Source organism: Entelurus aequoreus, linkage group LG15, assembly GCF_033978785.1.
Source record: "Entelurus aequoreus isolate RoL-2023_Sb linkage group LG15, RoL_Eaeq_v1.1, whole genome shotgun sequence".
Lineage (NCBI taxonomy): Eukaryota > Metazoa > Chordata > Actinopteri > Syngnathiformes > Syngnathidae > Entelurus > Entelurus aequoreus.
The window spans coordinates 55237959-55262958 of NC_084745.1; the positions used below are offsets into that span (position 1 = coordinate 55237959).

Consider the following 25000-nt stretch of genomic DNA (forward strand, 5'->3'; position numbering starts at 1 on the left):
AACAAAAAAACACAAAAAAATTATAAAATCTTATAATAGATGCTGAAGTTGAGTTACAGATGTAAGCATTGAAAGTAAAAAAACAAAAAAACAACAACATAAAAAAAATACCTTTTTTTTGACACTTTTGAATTCCTGAGAATTATTGTGGATTTTTTTTCCTTTTTTTTTTAAGCTGTCATTTCTCCAAAAATAATAATGAATCAAAATCAATGTTATGATTTATTGACATATTTAAGGTTGTAATGACTTCACATCAAATATTTCCTTTTGAAAAATTTGGGGAGAAAATATTGGATATTTTGTGTGTTTGCCATGAAAAAAAAATCTATGACAAAAAAGGACATAAAACAAACAAAAACACACACAAAAATATATAAAAACGTATAATAGATGCTGAAGTTGAGTTACAGATGTAAGTGTTGAAAGTAAAAAAAGTAAAAAATAAAATAAAATTTAAAAAAGACATTTTTTTAACACTTTTGGATCACTGAGAATTTTTGTGGATTTTTTTTTTTTTAAGCTGTCATTTCTCCCAAAATAATAATGAATCAAAATCAATGTTATGAATTATTGACCTACTTAAGGCTCCAATTACTTCTACAATGACTTAATTTGAACACTTTTGGATCCATTATAAATTCAGTGGGATTTAACTAAACAAAACACTGCTATTGCTCAAAAATTATATGACAAAAAGGACATAAAACAAACAAAAAAACACAAAAAAATTATAAAATCTTATAATAGATGTTGAAGTTGAGTTACAGATGTAAGCATTGAAAGTAAAAAAACAAAAAAACAACAACATAAAAAAAATAACTTTTTTTTGACACTTTTGAATTCCTGAGAATTATTGTGGATTTTTTTTCTTTTTTTTTTTAAGCTGTCATTCCTCCAAAAATAATAATGAATCAAAATCAAGTTATGATTTATTGACATATTTAAGGTTGTAATGACTTCACATGAAATATTTCATTTTGAAAAATTTGGGGAGAAAATATTGGATATTTTGTGTGTTTGCCATGAAAAAAAATCTATGACAAAAAGGACATAAAACAAACAAAAACACACACAAAAATATATAAAAACGTATAATAGATGCTGAAGTTCAGTTAGAGATGTAAGCATTGAAAGTAAAAAAACAAAAAAACAACAAAAACCAAAAAAATACCTTTTTTTAACACTTTTGAATTCCTGAGAATTATTGTGGATTTTTTTTTTTTTTTTTCAAGCTGTCGTTTCTCCAAAAATAATAATGAATCAAAATCAATGTTATGATTTATTGACATATTTAAGGTTGTAATGACTTCACATGAAATATTTCATTTTGAAAAACTTGGGGAGAAAATATTGGATATTTTGTGTGTTTGCCATGAAAAAAAAATCTATGACAAAAAAGGACATAAAACAAACAAAAACACACACAAAAATATATAAAAACGTATAATAGATGCTGAAGTTGAACTGGAGATGTAAGTGTTGAAAGTAAAAATAAAATAAAATAAAATATAAATAAAAAAAAGACCTTTTTTTAACACTTTTGAATTCCTGAGAATTATTGTGGATTTTTTTTTCTTTTTTTTTCAAGCTGTCATTTCTCCAAAAATAATAATGAATCAAAATCAATGTTATGATTTATTGACATATTTAAGGTTGTAATGACTTCACATCAAATATTTCATTTTGAAAAATTTGGGGAGAAAATATTGGATATTTTGTGTGTTTGCCATGAAAAAAAATCCATGACAAAAAGGACATAAAACAAAAAAAAAAACACAAAAATATATAAAAACGTATAATAGATGCTGAAGTTGAGCTAGAGATGTAAGCATTGAAAGTAAAAAAAACAAAAAAACAAAAAAAAACAAAAAAAATACCTTTTTTTAACACTTTTGAATTCCTGAGAATTATTGTGGATTTTTTTTTTTTTTTTTTTAAGCTGTCATTTCTCCAAAAATAATAATGAATCAAAACCAATGTTATGATTTATTGACATATTTAAGGTTGTAATGACTTCACATCAAATATTTCATTTTGAAAAATTTGGGGAGAAAAAATTGGATATTTTGTGTGTTTGCCATGAAAAAAAATCCATGACAAAAAGGACATAAAACAAACAAAAACACACACAAAAATATATAAAAACGTATAATAGATGCTGAAGTTGAGTTAGAGATGTAAGTATTGAAAGTAAAAAAACAAAAAAACAACAAAAACAAAAAAAAAAACCTTTTTTTTAACACTTTTGAATTCTGAGAATTATTGTGGATTTTTATTTTATTTTTATTTATTTTTTAAGCTGTCATTTCTCCAAAAATAATAATGAATCAAAATCAATGTTATGATTTATTGACATATTTAAGGTTGTAATGACTTCACATCAAATATTTCATTTTGAAAAATTTGGAGAGAAAATATTGGATATTTTGTGTGTTTGCCATGAAAAAAAATCCATGACAAAAGGGACATAAAACAAACAAAAACACACACACAAATATATAAAAACGTATAATAAATGCTGAAGTTGAACTAGAGATGTAAGTGTTGAAAGTAAAAAAAGTAAAAAATAAAATACAATTTAAAAAATACCTTTTTTAAACACTTTTGGATCACTGAGAATTTTGGTGGAATTTTTTTTTTAAGCTGTCATTTCTCCCAAAATAATAATTAACCAAAATCAATGTTGTGAATTATTGACATATTTAAGGCTCCAATTACTTCTACAATGACTTAATTTGAACACTTTTGGATCCATTATAAATTTAGTGGGATTTAACTAAACAAAACACTGCTATTGCTCAAAAATTATATGACAAAAAGGACATAAAACAAACAAAAAAACACAAAAAAATTATAAAATCTTATAATAGATGCTGAAGTTGAGTTACAGATGTAAGCATTGAAAGTAAAAAAACAAAAAAACAACAACATAAAAAAAAATACCTTTTTTTTGACACTTTTGAATTCCTGAGAATTATTGTGGATTTTTTTTAAAAAAAATTTTAAGCTGTCATTTCTCCAAAAATAATAATGAATCAAAATCAATGTTATGATTTATTGACATATTTAAGGTTGTAATGACTTCACATGAAATATTTCATTTTGAAAAATTTGGGGAGAAAATATTGGATATTTTGTGTGTTTGCCATGAAAAAAAATCTATGACAAAAAGGACATAAAACAAACAAAAACACACACAAAAATATATAAAAACGTATAATAGATGCTGAAGTTGAGTTAGAGATGTAAGCATTGAAAGTAAAAAAACAAAAAAAAAAAAAAAAAAAAAAAAATACCTTTTTTTTAACACTTTTGAATTCCTGAGAATTATTGTGGATTTTTTTTTTTTTTTTTCAAGCTGTCGTTTCTCCAAAAAATAATAATGAATCAAAATCAATGTTATGATTTATTGACATATTTAAGGTTGTAATGACTTCACATCAAATATTTCATTTTGAAAAATTTGGGGAGAAAATATTGGATATTTTGTGTGTTTGCCATGAAAAAAAAATCTATGACAAAAAAGGACATAAAACAAACAAAAACACACACAAAAATATATAAAAACGTATAATAGATGCTGAAGTTGAACTGGAGATGTAAGTGTTGAAAGTAAAAATAAAATAAAATAAAATAAAATATAAATTAAAAAAAGACCTTTTTTTAACACTTTTGAATTCCTGAGAATTATTGTGGATTTTTTTTTTTTTTTTTTCAAGCTGTCATTTCTCCAAAAATAATAATGAATCAAAATCAATGTTATGATTTATTGACATATTTAAGGTTGTAATGACTTCACATGAAATATTTCATTTTGAAAAATTTGGGGAGAAAATATTGGATATTTTGTGTGTTTGCCATGAAAAAAAATCTATGACAAAAAGGACATAAAACAAACAAAAAAACACACAAAAAAAATAAAATCTTATAATAGATGCTGAAGTTGAGTTAGAGATGTAAGCATTGAAAGTAAAAAAACAAAAAAAAAACAACATAAAAAAATACCTTTTTTTTGACACTTTTGAATTCCTGAGAATTATTGTGGATTTTTTTTTTTTTTTTTTCAAGCTGTCATTTCTCCAAAAATAATAATGAATCAAAATCAATGTTATGATTTATTGACATATTTAAGGTTGTAATGACTTCACATCAAATATTTCATTTTGAAAAATTTGGGGAGAAAATATTGGATATTTTGTTTGTTTGCCATGAAAAAAAATCCATGACAAAAAGGACATAAAACAAACAAAAACACACACAAAAATATATAAAAACGTATAATAGATGCTGAAGTTGAGTTAGGGATGTAAGTATTGAAAGTAAAAAAACAAAAAAACAACAACATAAAAAAAATACCTTTTTTTTGACACTTTTGAATTTCTGAGAATTATTGTGGATTTTTTTTTTTTTTTTTAAGCAGTCATTTCTCCAAAAATAATAATGAATCAAAATCAATGTTATGATTTATTGACATATTCAAGGTTGTAATGACTTCACATGAAATATTTCATTTTGAAAAATTTGGGGAGAAAATATTGGATATTTTGTGTGTTTGCCATGAAAAAAAATCTATGACAAAAAGGACATAAAACAAACAAAAACACACACAAAAATATATAAAAACGTATAATAGATGCTGAAGTTGAACTGGAGATGTAAGTGTTGAAAGTAATAAAAAAATAAAAATAAAATAAAAAAATACCTTTTTTTAACACTTTTGGATCACTGAGAATTTTTATGGATTTTTTTTTTTTAAGCTGTCATTTCTCCCAAAATAATAATGAACCAAAATCAATGTTATGAATTATTGACATATTTAAGGCTCCAATTACTTCTACAATGACTTACTTTTAACACTTTTGGATCCATTATAAATTTAGTGGGATTTAACTAAACAAAACACTGCTATTGCTCAAAAAATATACGACAAAAAGGACATAAAACAAACAAAAACACACAAAAAAATTATAAAATCTTATAATACATGCTGAAGTTGAGCTAGAGATGTAAGCATTGAAAGTAAAAAACAACAAAAACAACAAAAACAAAAAAAATACCTTTTTTTTAACACTTTTGAATTCCTGAGAATTATTGTGGATTTTTTTAAAAAAATTTTTAATCTCTTATGTGTGACTGCCATCACATTGCAGTCTACATGTATCTCTTATGTGTGACTGCCATCTACAGGTCACAGTTATCATTACACCAAATAAAATTGCTTCGAGGTCGGTAAGCACAACCAAAATGATTCCGTACATGTCCTTTCATTTTCTCAAAAATTGACAGTGCGCCTTATAGTCCGGAAAATCCGGTACATTTGCTCCGTCAGTCATGTGACCAGCGGGCTGTGAAATAGACAGCAAGTTAGGGGGGCGCGCCTCCTCCTCTTCCTCCGCCTCCTCAGCCGCATCAAATCAAACGATCTTCCCGAGTTGGCTGACGGCCGCCATCCATCTCGCGGCGCTCGTGTCCGCGGGCGGCGCCATGAAGCGGGCGGTAATCACGCCCGGATCAAAGACGGCTTTTTGAAGAGGCAGCTTCCTCGACACTTTGTGGCTCCCTAATTATTCCTTTGGATGGCGGCAAGGTGGAATGCTTCACACACGATGGTGCGGGCGTTTGAGTCCGAGAAGTCACCTGACAGTGTCAGAGATGCACAAAACATCGTTTAGAAAACCAGATGAGGCAATTCCTGAAGGAATTATGGTGAATGCTCCAATGCTGAAGTTGAAGTGAAACGCTGACAGAATGTGGTATGAATGCAGGAATGTTGAACAGTTTGAATTTTCAGGAAAACCGGAATTTGGTGTGGAACTTGGGAAAGTGTTAGTTTGAATGTCCAGGATGAGTTGAATGTGTTGATGTTTGAATAGCTTGAAAAATGTGGGAATTGTGCAACTTGGAAAAATGTCCCATTCAGTTCAATGGGAACTTCCTGGAAATTTGGGAATTTTGAGAAAAGCGGGATTTAAAAAAAAAAAAAGATTAGGAACATGAATGTCCTGAATGAGCTGGACTGGTTGGTGTTGGAATTGTTTAAATCGGTCAAGAAATGTTGAATTAGTAACAGTTCTTAATTGAGAAAATCCTGGAATTTCGGGACAACCGGGAATTTTTCTAATTCCTTAACCAACTTTTTTTTGTCCTGAATATGAGGAGTGTTTTGACCGTTGAACTGTTGAAATGGGTTGACAAATGTGAAAGGAGTAATCGAACTTAAGGGTGGAGAAAGGTTACCAAAAAACGGGAATTCCTGGAAATGTTTTGAATGTGGAAAAAATATAATGTGAATTTACAGGATGACATTTTTCAAATCGGTCCAGAAATGTTCAGGTAGTAACATGTTGAATTGAGAAATGGTATTACGGAATTCCTGGAATTTCGGGAAAATCGGGAATTTTTCCAGTTAAAAAAACAACTTAGTTTTTTTTGTTCTGGTTAAGAGGAATGTTTTGACGTTGGAATGCTTGAATTGGGTTGACAAATGTGGAAAGAGTAGTCGCCAGACAAAAGGGTGGAAATAGGGCTTTGGAAAATCAAGAATTCTGGAAAATCCTGGAATTTTTTTTAAACTTGGAAAAATGATATTTTTACTTTCCAGAATGGTGGAATGTGTTGATTTTAGAATGGTTTGAATACGTTGAAAAATGTGGGGATTGTGAAACTTAGAAAAAAGTCCAATAATTTCAATGGGAACTTCCTGGAAATTTTTTAATTTGGGAAAAAAGCGGGATTTTATTGAAAATGATTAGGAGCATGAATGAGCTGAATTGGTTGGTGTTGGAATTGTTTAAATCGGTCAAGAAATGTTGAACTAGTAAAGTTTTAAAATTTAGAAATTCCTGGAATTTTTTCAAATTTGTAATAATGGTAATTTGAATGTGCAGAATGAGTGGAATGTGTTGAAGGTGGAATAGTTTGAATCAATTGAAAAATGGCCAATTCATTTTGAATGGGAAAAATGTCTTTAAAAACTGGGAATTGTAGGAAATCCGGGAAATTTTTTAGAAGAGTTGAAGGAGAACACACAATTCCTGAACAGGCTGAGTACTTTGAAGTTGGAACAATTTTAATCAGATGAAAAAAATGTAGGAGTTGTGGAAATTTAAAAAAAGTTCAATTCATTTCTTTGGAAATTTCATAAAAAATGGTAATTGTCCTAATTAAGAGGAATGTTTGGACAGTAGAACGGTTGAAGTGGGTTGAAAAATGTGAAAGGAGTAGTCGAACTTAAGGGTGGAAATAGGTTACCAAAAAACGGGAATTCCTGGAAATATTTTGAATGTGGAAAAAATATAATGTGAATGTCCAGGATGACATTTTTTAAATCGGTCGAGAAATGTTCAAGTAGTAACATGTTGAATTGAGAAATGGTATTACGGAATTCCTGGAATTTTGGGAAAATCGGGAATTTTTCCCGCTCAAAAAACAACTTAATTTTTTTGTCCTGGTTAAGAGGAATGTTTTGATGGTGGAATGCTTGAATTGGGTTGACAAATGTGGAAAGAGTAGTCGCCAGACAAAAGGGTGGAAATAGGGCTTCGGAAAATCCGGAATTCTGGAAAATCCTGGAAATTTTTTTAACTTGGAAAAATTATATTTTTAATTTCCAGAATGGTGGAATGTGTTGATTTTAGAATGGTTTGAATACGTTGAAAAATGTGTGAATTGTGAAACTTAGAAAAAAGTCCAATAATTTCAATGGGAACTTCCTGGAAATTTTTTAATTTGGGAAAAAAGCGGGATTTTATTGAAAATGATTAGGAGCATGAATGAGCTGAATTGGTTGGTGTTGGAATTGTTTAAATCGGTCAAGAAATGTTGAACTAGTAAAGTTTTTAATTTAGAAATTCCTGGAATTTTTTTGAATTTGTAAAAATGGTCATTTGAATGTGCAGAATGAGTGGAATGTGTTGAAGGTGGAATAGTTTGAATCAATTGAAAAATTTGGTAATGGTGGAAGTTTGAAAAATGGCCAATTCATTTTGAATGGGACAAATGTCTTTAAAAACTGGGAATTGTAGGAAATCCGGGAATTTTTTCAGAAGAGTTGAAGGAGAACACACAATTCCTGAACAGGCTGAATATTTTGAAGTTGGAACAATTTGAATCAAATGAAAAAAATGTAGGAGTTGTGGAAATTTTAAAAAAGTTCAATTCATTTCTTTGGAAATTTCATAAAAAATGGTAATTGTCCTAATTAAGAGGAATGTTTGGACAGTAGAACGGTTGAAGTTGGTTGAAAAATGTGAAAGGAGTAGTCGAACTTAAGGGTGGAAATAGTTACCAAAAAACGGGAATTCCTGGAAATGTTTTGAATGTGGGAAAAAATATAATGTGAATGTCCAGGATGACATTTTTTAAATCGGTCGAGAAATGTTCAAGTAGTAACATGTTGAATCGAGAAATGGTATTACGGAATTCCTGGAATTTCGGGAAAATCGGGAATTGTTCTCGTTCAAAAAACAACTTAATTTTTTTTTGTCCTGGTTAAGAGGAATGTTTTGACGGCGGAATGCTTGAATTGGCTTGACAAATGTGAAAAGAGTAGTCGCCAGACAAAAGGGTGGAAATAGGGCTTTGGAAAATCAAGAATTCCGGAAAATCCTGGAATTTTTTTTTAACTTGGAAAAATTATATTTTTAATTTCCAGAATGGTGAAATGTGTAAATTTTAGAATGGTTTGAATAGGTTGAAAAATGTGAGGATTGTGAAACTTAGAAAAAAGTCCAATCATTTCAATGGGAACTTCCTGGAAATTTGGGAATTTGGGAAAAAGCGGGATTTTATTGAAAATGATTAGGAGCATGAATGAGCTGAATTGGTTGGTGTTGGAATTGTTTAAACCGGTCAAGAAATGTTGAACTAGTAAAGTTTTTAATTTAGGAATTCCTGGAATTTTTTTGAATTTGTAAAAATGGTCATTTGAATGTGCAGAATGAGTGGAATGTGTTGAAGGTGGAATGGTTTGAATAGCTTGAAGAATAAGGGAATTTTGGAAATTTGAAAAATGGCCAATTCATTTTGAAAGGGGAAAAATGCAACAAAAAAAAAGGAATTATGGGAAATCCGGGATTTTTTTTTAGGATTGTTGAAGTAGAGCACACCATTTCTGAACAGGCTGAATATTTAGGAGTTGGAACAGTTGGAATCAAATGAAAAATAAGGAAATTATGGAACTTTGAAGAATGTCCCATTAATTTCAAGGGGAATTTGGGAAAAAAATGGGGATTTTGGGAAAGCGGGAATTTTGGTGAAAATGATAAAAAACTTGAATGGTCTGAATGAGTGTTGACATTTTTCAAATCGGTCGAGAAATGTCGAAGTAGTAACATGTTGAATTGAGAAATGGTATTACGGAATTCCTGGAATTTCGGGGAAACCGGGGAATTTCTCCGGTTCAAATAACAACTTTGGTTAAGAGGAATGTTTTGACGGTAAAACGGTTGAAAAATGTGGAAGGAGTAGTCGCCAGACAAAAGGGTGGAAATAGGGCTTTGGAAAACCAGGAATTCTGGAAAAATCCTGGAATTTTTTTGAACTTGGAAAAACGACAGTTTGAATTTCCAGGATAAGTGGAATGTGTTTGAATAGTTTGAACAATGTGCAAAATGTGGAAGTTTGAAAAATGGTCAATTCATTTTGAATGGGAAAAATGGCCCGGAAAACCTGGAATTCTGGGAAATCTGGGAATTTTGGAAATTTGTCAAGGGAAAGCCCGAATAGCCTGAACAGTTTGAAGTTGGAAGGGTTTGAATGGGGTGAAACATGTCGAAGGTAAAGCGTGCCAACATCTGGAATTTGGGTGTATAAAAGCATGAGTGAATGTTCTGGAGCATTCACTCTATGATTGCAGATAATGATGTCATGGGGGGCCACACCACATGGGGGGCCACACCACACACATGCTAATAGTGATTAAAATATGATGTCATGGGGGGCCTCACCACACACATACTAATAGTGATTATAATATGATGTCACGGGGGGCCACACCACACACATACTAATAGTGATTATGATATGATGTCACGGGGGGCCACACCACACACATACTAATAGTGATTATAATATGATGTCACGGGGGGCCACACCACACACACATACTAATAGTGATTATAATATGATGTCACGGGGGGCCACACCACACACACATACTAATAGTGATTATAATATGATGTCACGGGGGGCCACACCACACACACATACTAATAGTGATTATAATACGATGTCACGGGGGGGCCACACCACACACATACTAATAGTGATTATAATATGATGTCACGGGGGGCCACACCACACACACATACTAATAGTGATTATAATATGATGTCACGGGGGGCCACACCACACACACATACTAATAGTGATTATAATATGATGTCACGGGGGGCCACACCACACACACATACTAATAGTGATTATAATATGATGTCATGGGGGGCCACACCACACACATACTAATAGTGATTATAATATGATGTCATGGGGGGCCACACCACACACATACTAATAGTGATTATGACACGATGTCACGGGGGGCCACACCACACACATACTAATAGTGATTATGATATGATGTCACGGGGGGCCACACCACACACATACTAATAGTGATTATAATACGATGTCACGGGGGGCCACACCACACACATACTAATAGTGATTATGATATGATGTCACGGGGGGCCACACCACACACATACTAATAGTGATTATAATACGATGTCACGGGGGGCCACACCACACACATACTAATAGTGATTATGATACGATGTCACGGGGGGCCACACCACACACATACTAATAGTGATTATGATACGATGTCACGGGGGGCCACACCACACACATACTAATACTGATTATGATACAATGTCACGGGGGACCACACACATACTAATAGTGATTATGATATGATGTCACGGGGGGCCACACCACACACATACTAATAGTGATTATGACATGATGTCACGGGGGGCCACACCACACACATACTAATAGTGATTATGATACGATGTCACGGGGGGCCACACCACACACATACTAATAGTGATTATAATACGATGTCACGGGGGGGCCACACCACACACATACTAATAGTGATTATGATGCGATGTCACGGGGGGCCACACCACACACATACTAATAGTGATAATATGATGTCACGGGGGGCCACACCACACACATACTAATAGTGATTATGATACGATGTCACAGGGGGCCACACCACACACATACTAATAGTGATTATGATATGATGTCACGGGGGGGCCACACCACACACATACTAATAGTGATTATGATACGATGTCACGGGGGGCCACACCACACACATACTAATAGTGATTATGATACGTTGTCACGGGGGGCCACACCACACACATACTAATAGTGATTATGATACGATGTCACGGGGGGCCACACCACACACATACTAATACTGATTATGATACAATGTCACGGGGGACCACACACATACTAATAGTGATTATGATATGATGTCACGGGGGGCCACACCACACACATACTAATAGTGATTATGACATGATGTCACGGGGGGCCACACCACACACATACTAATAGTGATTATAATATGATGTCACGGGGGGCCACACCACACACATACTAATAGTGATTATGATATGATGTCACGGGGGGCCACACCACACACATACTAATAGTGATTATAATATGATGTCACGGGGGGCCACACCACACACATACTAATAGTGATTATAATATGATGTCACGGGGGGCCACACCACACACATACTAATAGTGATTATAATATGATGTCACGGGGGGCCACACCACACACATACTAATAGTGATTATAATATGATGTCACGGGGGGCCACACCACACACATACTAATAGTGATTATGACATGATGTCACGGGGGGCCACACCACACACATACTAATAGTGATTATGATACGATGTCACGGGGGGCCACACCACACACATACTAATAGTGATTATGATACAATGTCACGGGGGACCACACCACACACATACTAATAGTGATTATGATATGATGTCACGGGGGGCCACACCACACACATACTAATAGTGATTATGACATGATGTCACGGGGGGCCACACCACACACATACTAATAGTGATTATAATATGATGTCACGGGGGGGCCACACCACACCCATACTAATAGTGATTATGATATGATGTCACGGGGGGCCACACCACACACATACTAATAGTGATTATGATACGATGTCACGGGGGGCCACACCACACACATACTAATAGTGATTATAATACAATGTCACGGGGGGCCACACCACATGGGGGGCCACACCACACACATACTAATAGTGATTATGATACAATGTCACGGGGGACCACACCACACACATACTAATAGTGATTATGATATGATGTCACGGGGGGCCACACCACACACATACTAATAGTGATTATGACATGATGTCACGGGGGGCCACACCACACACATACTAATAGTGATTATAATATGATGTCACGGGGGGGCCACACCACACCCATACTAATAGTGATTATGATATGATGTCACGGGGGGCCACACCACACACATACTAATAGTGATTATGATACGATGTCACGGGGGGCCACACCACACACATACTAATAGTGATTATAATACGATGTCACGGGGGGCCACACCACACACATACTAATAGTGATTATAATATGATGTCATGGGGGGCCACACCACACACATACTAATAGTGATTATAATATGATGTCACGGGGGGCCACACCACACACATACTAATAGTGATTATAATATGATGTCATGGGGGGCCACACCACACACATACTAATAGTGATTATAATATGATGTCACGGGGGGCCACACCACACACATACTAATAGTGATTATAATATGATGTCACAGGGGGCCACACCACACACATACTAATAGTGATTATGATATGTCACGGGGGGCCACATAAACTAATAGTGCAATTATTTCCAGATGAGCTGCGCTAACACAGCAAATAAAGTGTTATTAAAATGTAATTACAGCAGAGATTGGACAGTGGCTCTGCCTCCTCCTCCGCCTCCTTCTCCTCCGCTTCCGCCTCCTCCTCCTCCGCCTCCGCCTCCTCCTCCTCCTCCCAGATGACGGAGGAGTATCCACGCAGCTTGCAAATGAGGGAAATGACAAATATGAAACACGCTAAAGGAGCGTTCTTGTTCGGGATGGATACTCGCCGCCTGACTTGTAACGTCAACACGACGTCGACTACAGCCGCAGCACACGCACTTCCTCTTAGTTCCTCTTAGTTCCTCTTAGTTCCTCTCTTTCATGGAGTCTTTATGGTCCCACAGGACACTAATGATCCGTTCCAGGGACATAAAATAGCTCCAGCGAGGTTTTGAGTCACGTTTTAAGCGCCACGCAAATATAAAAAAAAGAAGGTGCTACGAGAGGTGGGTACTTTTATAGGCACCCAACCGATTCCATCGGTGGTACCGGGTACTAAAACACGTGAAATCAAACTGTCAGAATGATTGTATCTAAGTGATCACAAGACTTTGTGTGTTCAATGAGTTCCCGGCGAGCACACAAAAGGCTTGTAAAACTCCACTGTGTAGGATGGGGAGCGACATGAAGGTGTCGGTTTCTTTGATGTGTTGTAATCCACAGGAAGATTTTGTCTTGACCCGAGATCTACAAAGCGGAGAGGATGCAGGGCCTGACCCCCCCCCCCCGCCCCTCCAGGCACCTTTTCTTTGAACTCTTTTGTAACCAAAGGCAGCGGCTGTTTACGACCCCCTTCCTTAGAAACAGCTGTTGCCATGTAATCAGGGAAAGTCCAAATAAAAGAGGAGGCGTACAATCTTTCGCCAGAGCGTGGTGGGACACCGTGCAAGGGTACAGGTCTACACGCGTTTCTCCTCAGTTGAGCCAAATTGAATTCTGTCTCGGTTTAATTCCTTGCTTCTTGTCTTGTTTAATAGATGTCATCAGTGTTTTTGAACCTGACACAAATGGTATCATATTTTGATAAAAAAAGATTGCACGTCCGATTACAGACTTGGCACTGGCTCAAGCACTTGGCGGGTAAACAAGCGTATTCATAGTAGGGTTGTCTCGATACCAATATGTATTTCAATACTTTTCAATAATTTTCTTAAATAAAGGGGACCACAAAAAATTTCATTATTGTCCTGATTTCAACAAAAAATGTTAGTGTACATGAAACATATGTTTATTATTTCAATTTAGTCCTTAAATAAAATAGTGAACATACTAGACAACTTGTCTTTTAGTAGTAAGTAAACAAACAAAGACTCCTAATTGTGTCATTTATCTACCTATTATTTTGTCTACATTATGAGGGACAAACTGTAAAAAAATATGATTAATATACTTGTTCATTTACTGTTAATACCTGCTTATTTTCTCTTTGAACATGTTCTATCTACACTTCTGTTAAAATGTAATAATCACTTATTCTTCTCTTCTTTGACACTTGACATTAGTTTTGGATGATACCACACATTTAGGTATCGATGCGATACCAAGTAGTTACAGGATCGCACATTGGTCATATTCAAAGTCCTCATGTGTCCAGGGATGTATTTACTGACTTTATGAACATAATATGTAGTAGTATCGACTAGATACGCTCCTGTACTTGGTATCATCACAGTGGATGTCAGGCGTAGATCCACCCATGGCGTTTGTTTACATTGTGACGCCTACAAAGCAACTGGCGCTGTGGTCTAAGTTGTAATTGCCATAAAACACATTTTAGGATATTCCACACGGCTAAAGTGGATAGTGCAACCTCCCAATTCGTCCCGTTTCACGTGTCAGGTAAACCGTGATGACAGGGGCCGTATGAATCCACCTGCGTACTGTGCTATGAACACAACTAAATACAACTTCCTGTTTCCTCGGTCTCCTACTTCATTGCTCCCTGCAGCTTTGAAGCATGAATTTGCTGTCAGAACGCTGACATAAACAATGGCAGAAACGTTATGGACGGCGTGTTTATGGCCGCGCGAGTCGATACGGAAGATATACAACGTTGTGCCAGGCCAGGTGGCAACTTGCCAGGAGCTGAGCGACGCTGGATGACGTGTTTGGAGGGCAGTAAACAATGACAGGTACAGTATTCTTTTACAGTACGTGTGTACTGCGTGGTACAAGGTACACAGTACTGCGAGGTACCAGGTACAAGGTACTGCGTGGTACCAGGTACAAGTTACTGTGAGGTACATGGTACTGCGTGGTACAAGGTACAAGGTACTGCAAGGTACCAGGTACTCGATAAAACAGAATTTGGGAAAGATCAAAAGTGTACCCAAAGCTTGTGACCCAGACCATCCTCCATTGCTAGCTTGTAAAAGTGTGTGGCTAATTCATGTTTTTTCTTCGCGGACGACCATAATGCAAATAGTTTAAAAAAACAAACAAGAGGTGTGTTATTGTTTGTGTTATGGCACTCACTGCAGGTGCTCTTTTTAGAGCTTTGAACCGGAAGCCGTCCATAGCGTTTCTACTCGAACGGATTATCCATTCGTCACTCCATGCAAGGTTTGTAAGTTTTACAATATAACTAAAACTATTCTTACGTACTAAAGCGTCCCATGTGTGATGTCTGTAGGAGTGTTGTCATGCATGTTTGTACCTGCTATTATGATGTGATGAAGCCAGCGTTGTTAGCATGAGCTAATATGCTAACAAGACAAAAATGTAGAAGACGACGAAAAAGACAATGTTGCCACCAAACTAACGACAAGTTCCAATCTCATGTTGCCACCAAACTAACGACAAGTTCCAATCTCATGTTGCCACCAAACTAACGACAAGTTCCAATCTCATGTTGCCACCAAACTAACGACAAGTTCCAATCTCATGATGCCACCAAACTAACGACAAGTTCCAATCTCATGTTGCCACCAAACTAACGACAAGTTCCAATCTCATGTTGCCACCAAACTAACGACAAGTTCCAATCTCATGTTGCCACCAAACTAACGACAAGTTCCAATCACATGTTGCCACCAAACTAACGACAAGTTCCAATCTCATGTTGCCACCAAACTAACGACAAGTTCCAATCTCGTGATGCCACCAAACTAACGACAAGTTCCAATCTCATGTTGCCACCAAACTAACGACAAGTTCCAATCACATGTTGCCACCAAACTAACGACAAGTTCCAATCTCATGTTGCCACCAAACTAACGACAAGTTCCAATCTCGTGATGCCACCAAACTAACGACAAGTTCCAATCTAATGTTGCCACCAAACTAACGACAAGTTCCATTCTCATGTTGCCACCAAACTAACGACAAGTTCCAATCTCATGTTGCCACCAAACTAACGACAAGTTCCAATCTCATGTTGCCACCAAACTAACGACAAGTTCCAATCTCATGTTGCCACCAAACTAACGACAAGTTCCAATCTCATGTTGCCACCAAACTAACGACAAGTCCAATCTCATGTTGCCACCAAACTAACGATAAGTTCCAACTTAGTACGGGACTTAGTCCCGTACTAAGTCCAGCTGGACTTAGTACCAGACTTGTGAGCTGAACTTAGTACAGAACTTGTGAGCTGGACTTAATACGGGACTTGTGAGCTGGACTTAGTACGGGACTTGTGAGCTGGACTTAGTACGGGACTTAGTCCCGTACCAAGTCCTGCTGGACTTAGTACCAGACTTGTGAGCTGAACTTAGTACAGAACTTGTGAGCTGGACTTAATACGGGACTTGTGAGCTGGACTTAGTATGAAACTTGTGAGCTAGTACGGGACTGACTTGTGAGCCGGACTTAGTACGGGACTTGTGAGCTGGACTTAGTACAGGACTTGTGAGCTGGACTTAGTATGAAACTTGTGAGCTAGTATGGGACTTGTGAGCTGGACTTAGTACAGGACTTGTGAGCTGGACTTAATACAGGACTTGTGAGCTAGTACAGGACTTGTGAGCTGGACTTAGTATGAAACTTGTGAGCTAGTATGGGACTTGTGAGCTGGACTTAGTACAGGACTTGTGAGCTGGACTTAATACGGGACTTGTGAGCTGGACTTAGTATGAAACTTGTGAGCTAGTACGGGACTTGTGAGCTGGACTTAGTACGGGACTTGTGAGCTGGATTTAGTATGAAACTTGTGAGCTAGTATGGGACTTGTGAGCTGGACTTAGTACAGGACTTGTGAGCTAGTACAGGACTTGTGAGCTGGACTTAGTATGGGACTTGTGAGCTGGACTTAGTACGGGACTTGTGAGCTGGACTTAATACGGGACTTGTGAGCTGAACTTAGTACAGGACTTGTGAGCTGGACTTAATACGGGACTTGTGAGCTGGACTTAATACAGGACTTGTGAGCTGGACTTAGTACAGGACTTGTGAGCTGGACTTATGAGTTGGACTTAGTGCGTGACTTGTGAGCTGGACTTAGTACAGGACTTGTGAGCTGGACTTAATACGGGACTTGTGAGCTGGACTTAGTATGAAACTTGTGAGCTAGTACGGGACTTGTGAGCTGAACTTAGTACGGGACTTGTGAGCTAGTACGGTACTTGTGAGCTGGATATAGTACAGGACTTGTGAGCTGGACTTAGTATGAAACCTGTGAGCTAGTATTGGACTTGTGAGCTGGACTTAGTACAGGACTTGTGAGCTGGACTTAGTATGAAACCTGTGAGCTAGTATGGGACTTGTGAGCTGGACTTAGTACAGGACTTGTGAGCTAGTACAGGACTTGTGAGCTGGACTTAGTACGGGACTTGTGAGCTGGACTTAGTACAGGACTTGTGAGCTGGACTTAATACAGGACTTGTGAGCTGGACTTAGTACAGGACTTGTGAGCTACTATAGGACTTGTGAGCTGGACTTAGTACAGGACTTGTGAGCTGGACTTAATACGGGACTTGTGAGCTGGACTTAGTATGAAACTTGTGAGCTAGTACAGGACTTTTGAGCTGGACTTAGTACGGGATTTGTGAGCTAGTACGGTACTTGTGAGCTGGACTTAGTACAGGACTTGTGAGCTGGACTTAGTATGAAACATGTGAGCTAGTATGGGACTTGTGAGCTGGACTTAGTACAGGACTTGTGAGCTGGACTTAATACGGGACTTGTGAGCTGGACTTAGTATGAAACCTGTGAGCTACTATGGGACTTGTGAGCTGGACTTTGTACAGGACTTGTGAGCTGGACTTAATACGGGACTTGTGAGCTGGACTTAGTATGAAACTTGTGAGCTAGTACAGGACTTGTGAGCTGGACTTAATACGGGACTTGTGAGCTGGACTTAGTACAGGACTTGTGAGCTGGACTTAATACGGGACTTGTGAGCTGGACTTAGTATGAAACCTGTGAGCTACTATGGGACTTGTGAGCTGGACTTTGTACAGGACTTGTGAGCTGGACTTAATACGGGACTTGTGAGCTGGACTTAGTATGAAACTTGTGAGCTAGTACAGGACTTGTGAGCTGGACTTAGTACGGGACTTGTGAGCTAGTACGGTACTTGTGAGCTGGACTTAGTATGGGACTTGTGAGCTGGACTTTGTACAGGACTTGTGAGCTGGACTTAATACAGGACTTGTGAGTTGGACTTAGTACGGGACTTGTGAGCCGGACTTAGTACAGGACTTGTGAGCTGGACTTATGAGTTGGACTTAGTACGGGACTTGTGAGCCGGACTTAGTACGGGACTTGTGAGCCGGACTTAGTACGGAATTTGTGGATTTCATCCAATAAATGACCCTAAATTTCACTTTGTTTTCCCTACACTTTGAACCCTGCGGCTCATAAAGCGGTGCCACTAATTGACGGATTTGCCTTCGCTAACGAGCACAATATTTTGCATTGGATAGTTTGCATTAAACCCAAGCAGGCACGCTGAAAAGGTGTGTTATTGTTTGTGCTATGGCGCCATCTTTTGGACGAGTTCGCTCACTGCAGGTGTTGCGGGTTGAAAATGTACTTACCATTTTAACGGAGTGATTTATAAATGGAAAAAAAAAAATCTCATAAATGTAGTGGGTGCCGCTAATAAATGGAAAAAACGCCCGAGATTTAGTGGGTGTGGCTTATAATTTGATGTGGCTGATAATTAAAAAATTATATAATTCTCTAAAATTTAGTGGGTGTGGTTTATATCTTGAATGAGTGGAAAAACTCAAAATAAATGTGTGATATATATAAGGAAATTTTTTTTATAATTTAGTGGGTGTGTCTTATAATTCGGTGCGACTTGTATATGGAAAAAAATGTCCTCTAAAATTGAGTGGGCGTGGCTTATAATTTAGTGCGATTTATATATGGGGGGAAAAAAATGATCTACAAAAAAAAAAAAAAAATAAATAAAATAAAATAAAATAAAAATAAAAATAAAATTAAAAAAATTAGTGGGTGCGTTTTATAAATTGGTGCGATTCTTGTTTGTAAAACATATTTTTTCTCCTGGTATTTAGTGGGTGTGGCTTATAAGGGGGTGTGCTGTAGAGTGGAGATAATATGTTGAAAGTATTCTTTGTGCTTGTAAGAAGACTAAACCAGACCAGAGCGTGTTGGACACGTCTCCTGGCTAATGAAGACCAAACACCAGCAGGCTTCATGAAGACCTGACCTAGGCTGAGATCTTAGTCCTGGGCCAAGGTCCCAGTGCCATGACTCACCTCTTCACATCTTTTCTTCTTGGCACTCCCACCACTGCCAGGGCACCGAGCCACCTTCCTTCCGCTCCAAATTGCCCGCAAACACAAAGTTGTGTTCCTGCTCTGGTCTGACGTGATAAACACCCACCCGCCTCAGATAAACACCCACCTGCCTCAGATAAACACCCGCCCGCCTCAGATAAACACCCGCCCGCCTCAGATAAACACCCGCCCGCCTCAGATAAACACCCACCCGCCTCAGATAAACACCCGCCCGCCTCAGATAAACACCCACCTGCCTCAGATAAACACCCGCCCGCCTCAGATAAACACCCGCCCGCCTCAGATAAACACCCACCTGCCTCAGATAAACACCCGCCCGCCTCAGATAAACACCTGCCTGCCTGCCTGCCTCAGCTCTAATCTCATCTCACGTGTCTTCCTGGGCGCCATGTTGGCCAAGGAGCCACTAAGCCACTGCACGAGTCACACTGCTCAGCGGGTCGCCAGCAGCGTGGGCTGGCAACACCTGCACCTCCCCTTCACCTTACCTGCAACTCACCTGCACCTCATCTTCACCTCATCTTCACCTCACCTGCACCTCACCTCACCTGCACCTCACCTGCACCTCATCTGCACATCACCTGCACCTCATCTGCACCTCACCTGGTCGAACAAATATTCCCACGCAGTCACATTCCCTCTTTAGAAGCCTGCTATATATATATATATATATATATATATATATATATATATATATATATATATATATATATATATATATATATATACCCAAAAGGGACAAGCAGTAGAAAATGGATGGATGGATGGATATATATATATATATATATATATATATATATATATATATATATATATATATATATATATATATATATATATATATATATATATATATACCCAAAAGGGACAATCGGTAGAAAATGGATGGATGTATATATATATATTTATATATATATATATGTATGTTTATTTATATTTATATATTTATTTAAAAATAATTTATTCATACATATATATATATGTATATTTATTTATATTTATATACATATATATATGTATATTTATTTATATTTATATATATATAAGTATATTTATTTATATTTATATATATATGTATATTTATTTTTATTTATATATATATATATATATATATATATATATATATATATATATATATATATATATATATATATATATATATATATATATATATATATATATACCCAAAAGGGATAAGCGGTAGAAAATGGATGGATGGATGGATGGATATATATATATATATATATATATATATATATATATATATATATATATATATATATATATATATATATATATATATATATATATATATATATATATATATATATATATATATATTTATTTATATTTATATATTTATTTAAAAATAATTTATTTATACATATATATATATGTATATTTATTTATATTTATATACATATATATATGTATATTTATTTATATATATATATATATATATGTATATTTATTTATATTTATATATATATATGTATATTTATTTTATTTTTATATATATATATATATATATATATTTATTTATATATATATATATATATATTTATATATATATGTATATGTATATGTATATTTATTTATATATATATATATATATATATATATATATATATATATATATATATATATATATATATATACATATATATATATATATATGTATATTTATTTATATATATATATATATATATATATATATATATATATATATATATATATATATATATATATATATATATAAATATATATGTATATTTATTTATATTTATATACATATATCATTTTTTAATGGCACATTCTAAAAATACTCATACAAAAAAAACAAAAAAGTGGAACAAACGATCAAAGAGAAATAAAAAATGTACATACATAACATAAAACACACAAACAATTATAAAAACTTAGAGATGCAAGTGTTGAAAGTAAAAAAAAAAAAAAAAAAGACTTATTTTTAAAACTTTTGGATCCCTGACAATTTTTGTGCTTTTTTTTTTTAAAGCTGTCATTTCTCAAAGAACAATAATGAAAAAAAATTGACAAAAAGGACATAAAACACACAAAAAATTACAAAAACTTAGAGATGCAAGTGTTGAAAGTAAAAAAAGAAAAAAAGAAAGAAAAAAAGAGACTTATTTTAACACTTTTGGATCCCTGATCATTTTTTGTGGATATATATATTTTTTTAAAGCTGTCATTTCTCCAATAATAATTTTTTTTTTAAATTGACAATAAGGTTATTAAACACACAAAAAAGTATACAAACTTGTGTTGAAAGTAAAAAATAAATAGATAAATAACCAAAAAAAAGACTTATTTTGAACATTTGTGGATCCCTGACAATTACTGTGCAATTTTTAATTTTTTTTTAAGCTGTCATTCCTCAAAAAATAATAATGAATCAAAATCAAGGTTATAAATTATTGACATACTAAAGGTTCCAATTATTTCACATCAAATATGTAACTTTGAAAAATGTTTGCAACAAAAACTTTTTTTAATTAATTTTTTTAACAAAAAGGGGATGAAAATGAAAAAAATGTTCAACGGATAGATCTTAAGATGATCGAATAATTTAACCATTGAAAAAAACATATATATATATATATATATGACTTATCTTTTAACATTTTATGACTGAGACCATGGGGGTCGGTGGGAGGGAGCCTTAATGGTAAAACAAAAAAAACAACTATAAACTGTATTGGTTTTGGAAATGAAAAATATCAAAATGCCCCCTGCATGCTTTTATTTTGGAAAAAGTGTGGACACCCCTACTCTAGAAGATGTGAATAATGTACAGTATATATTAGAGATGTCCGATAATATCGGTCTGCCGATATTATTGGCCGATAAATGCGTTAAAATGTAATATCGGAAATTAACGGTATCGTTTTTTTTTTCCAGTATCGTTTTTATTTTTATTTTTATTAAATCCACATAAAAAACACAAGATACACTTACAATTAGTGCACCAACCCAAAAAACCTCCCTCCCCCATTTACACTCATTCACACAAAAGGGTTGTTTCTTTCTGTTATTAATATTCTGCTTCCTACATTATATATCAATATATATCAATACAGTCTGCAAGGAATACAGTCCGTAAGCACACATGCTGGTCCACTAATAGTACTAACCTTTAACACTTCATTTGACTCATTTTCATTCATTACTAGTTTCTATGTAACTGTTTTTATATTGTTGTACTTTCTTTTTTATTCAAGAAAATGTTTTTAATTTTATTTATCTTATTTTACTAATTTTAAAAAAAAGTACCTTAATATTCACCATACCTGGTTGTCCAAATTAGGCATAATAATGTGTAAATTCCACGACTGTATATATCGGTTGATATCGGTATCGGTAATTAAAGAGTTGGACAATATCGGCATATCGGATATCGGCAAAAAGCCATTATCGGACATCCCTAGTATATATGTAATGTGATAAGATTTGTTTGTTTTGGTGGGAGATTGGTGCAAAGATGTCCTCATTTACCAGTAAAGAGATTACTTTTGGTGCTTTTATAAATGATGGGAACCTAGAAATGCGGGTTAATATTTTATATACATATATATAAATGTCCATTTCTGAAAACAAAATCCACATTTTCACATTAGCTAAATCATTAATTATATATTATATATAATCATTAATATTTGATATATATATAAATGTCGATTTCTGAAAACAAAATCCACATTTTCACATTAGCTAAATCATTAATTATATATTATATATAATCATTAATATTTTATATATATATAAATGTCGATTTCTGAAAACAAAATCCACATTTTCACATTAGCTAAATCATTAATTATATATTATATATAATCATTAATATTTTATATATATATAAATGTCGATTTCTGAAAACAAAATCCACATTTTCACATTAGCTAAATCATTAATTATATATTATATATATCATTAATATTTTATATATATATAAATGTCGATTTCTGAAAACAAAATCCACATTTTCACATTAGCTAAATCATTAATTATGTATTATATATAATCATTAATATTTTATATATATATTAATGTCGATTTCTGAAAACAAAATCCACATTTTCACATTAGCTAAATCATTAATTATATATTATATATAATCATTAATATTTGATATATATATAAATGTCGATTTCTGAAAACAAAATCCACATTTTCACATTAGCTAAATCATTAATTATATATTATATATAATCATTAATATTTTATATATATATAAATGTCGATTTCTGAAAACAAAATCCACATTTTCACATTAGCTAAATCATTAATTATATATTATATATAATCATTAATATTTTATATATATATAAATGTCGATTTCTGAAAACAAAATCCACATTTTCACATTAGCTAAATCATTAATTATATATTATATATAATCATTAATATTTTATATATATATAAATGTCGATTTCTGAAAACAAAATCCATATTTTCACATTAGCTAAATCATTAATTATATATTATATATATCATTAATATTTTATATATATATAAATGTCGATTTCTGAAAACAAAATCCACATTTTCACATTAGCTAAATCATTAATTATGTATTATATATAATCATTAATATTTTATATATATATTAATGTCGATTTCTGAAAACAAAATCCACATTTTCACATTAGCTAAATCATTAATTATATATTATGTATAATCATTAATATTTTTTATATATATAAATGTCGATTTCTGAAAACAAAATCCACATTTTCACATTAGCTAAATCATTAATTATATATTATATATAATCATTAATATTTTATATATATATAAATGTCAATTTCTGAAAACAAAATCCACATTTTCACATTAACTAAATCATTAATTATATATTATATATAATCATTAATATTTTATATATATATAAATGTCGATTTCTGAAAACAAAATCCACATTTTCACATTAGCTAAATCATTAATTATATATTATATATAATCATTAATATTTTATATATATATAAATGTCGATTTCTGAAAACAAAATCCACATTTTCACATTAGCTAAATCATTAATTATATATTATATATAATCATTAATATTTTATATATATATAAATGTCGATTTCTGAAAACAAAATCCACATTTTCACAATAGCTAAATCATTAATTATATATTATATATAATCATTAATATTTTATATATATATAAATGTCGATTTCTGAAAACAAAATCCACAATTTTACATTAGCTAAATCATTAATTATATATTATATATAATCATTAATATTTTATATATATATAAATGTCGAT

At 33.8% G+C, this 25000-nt stretch overlaps 1 long non-coding RNA gene across 3 annotated transcripts in view; it reads right to left on the reverse strand.

Moving 5' to 3' along the window:
- Nucleotides 1-25000, reverse strand: part of LOC133630271 (uncharacterized) — a 165084-nt gene that overhangs the window by 17322 nt on the left and 122762 nt on the right. The window contains exon 3 of one of the 3 annotated variants that reach the window (XR_009821215.1): nucleotides 5213-5640. The exons of the other annotated variants lie outside the window; for them this stretch is intronic. This is a non-coding gene — a long non-coding RNA (uncharacterized LOC133630271). Of the gene's footprint in view, nucleotides 1-5212; nucleotides 5641-25000 lie in introns of those variants that run through there. 3 annotated transcript variants of the gene reach the window in all.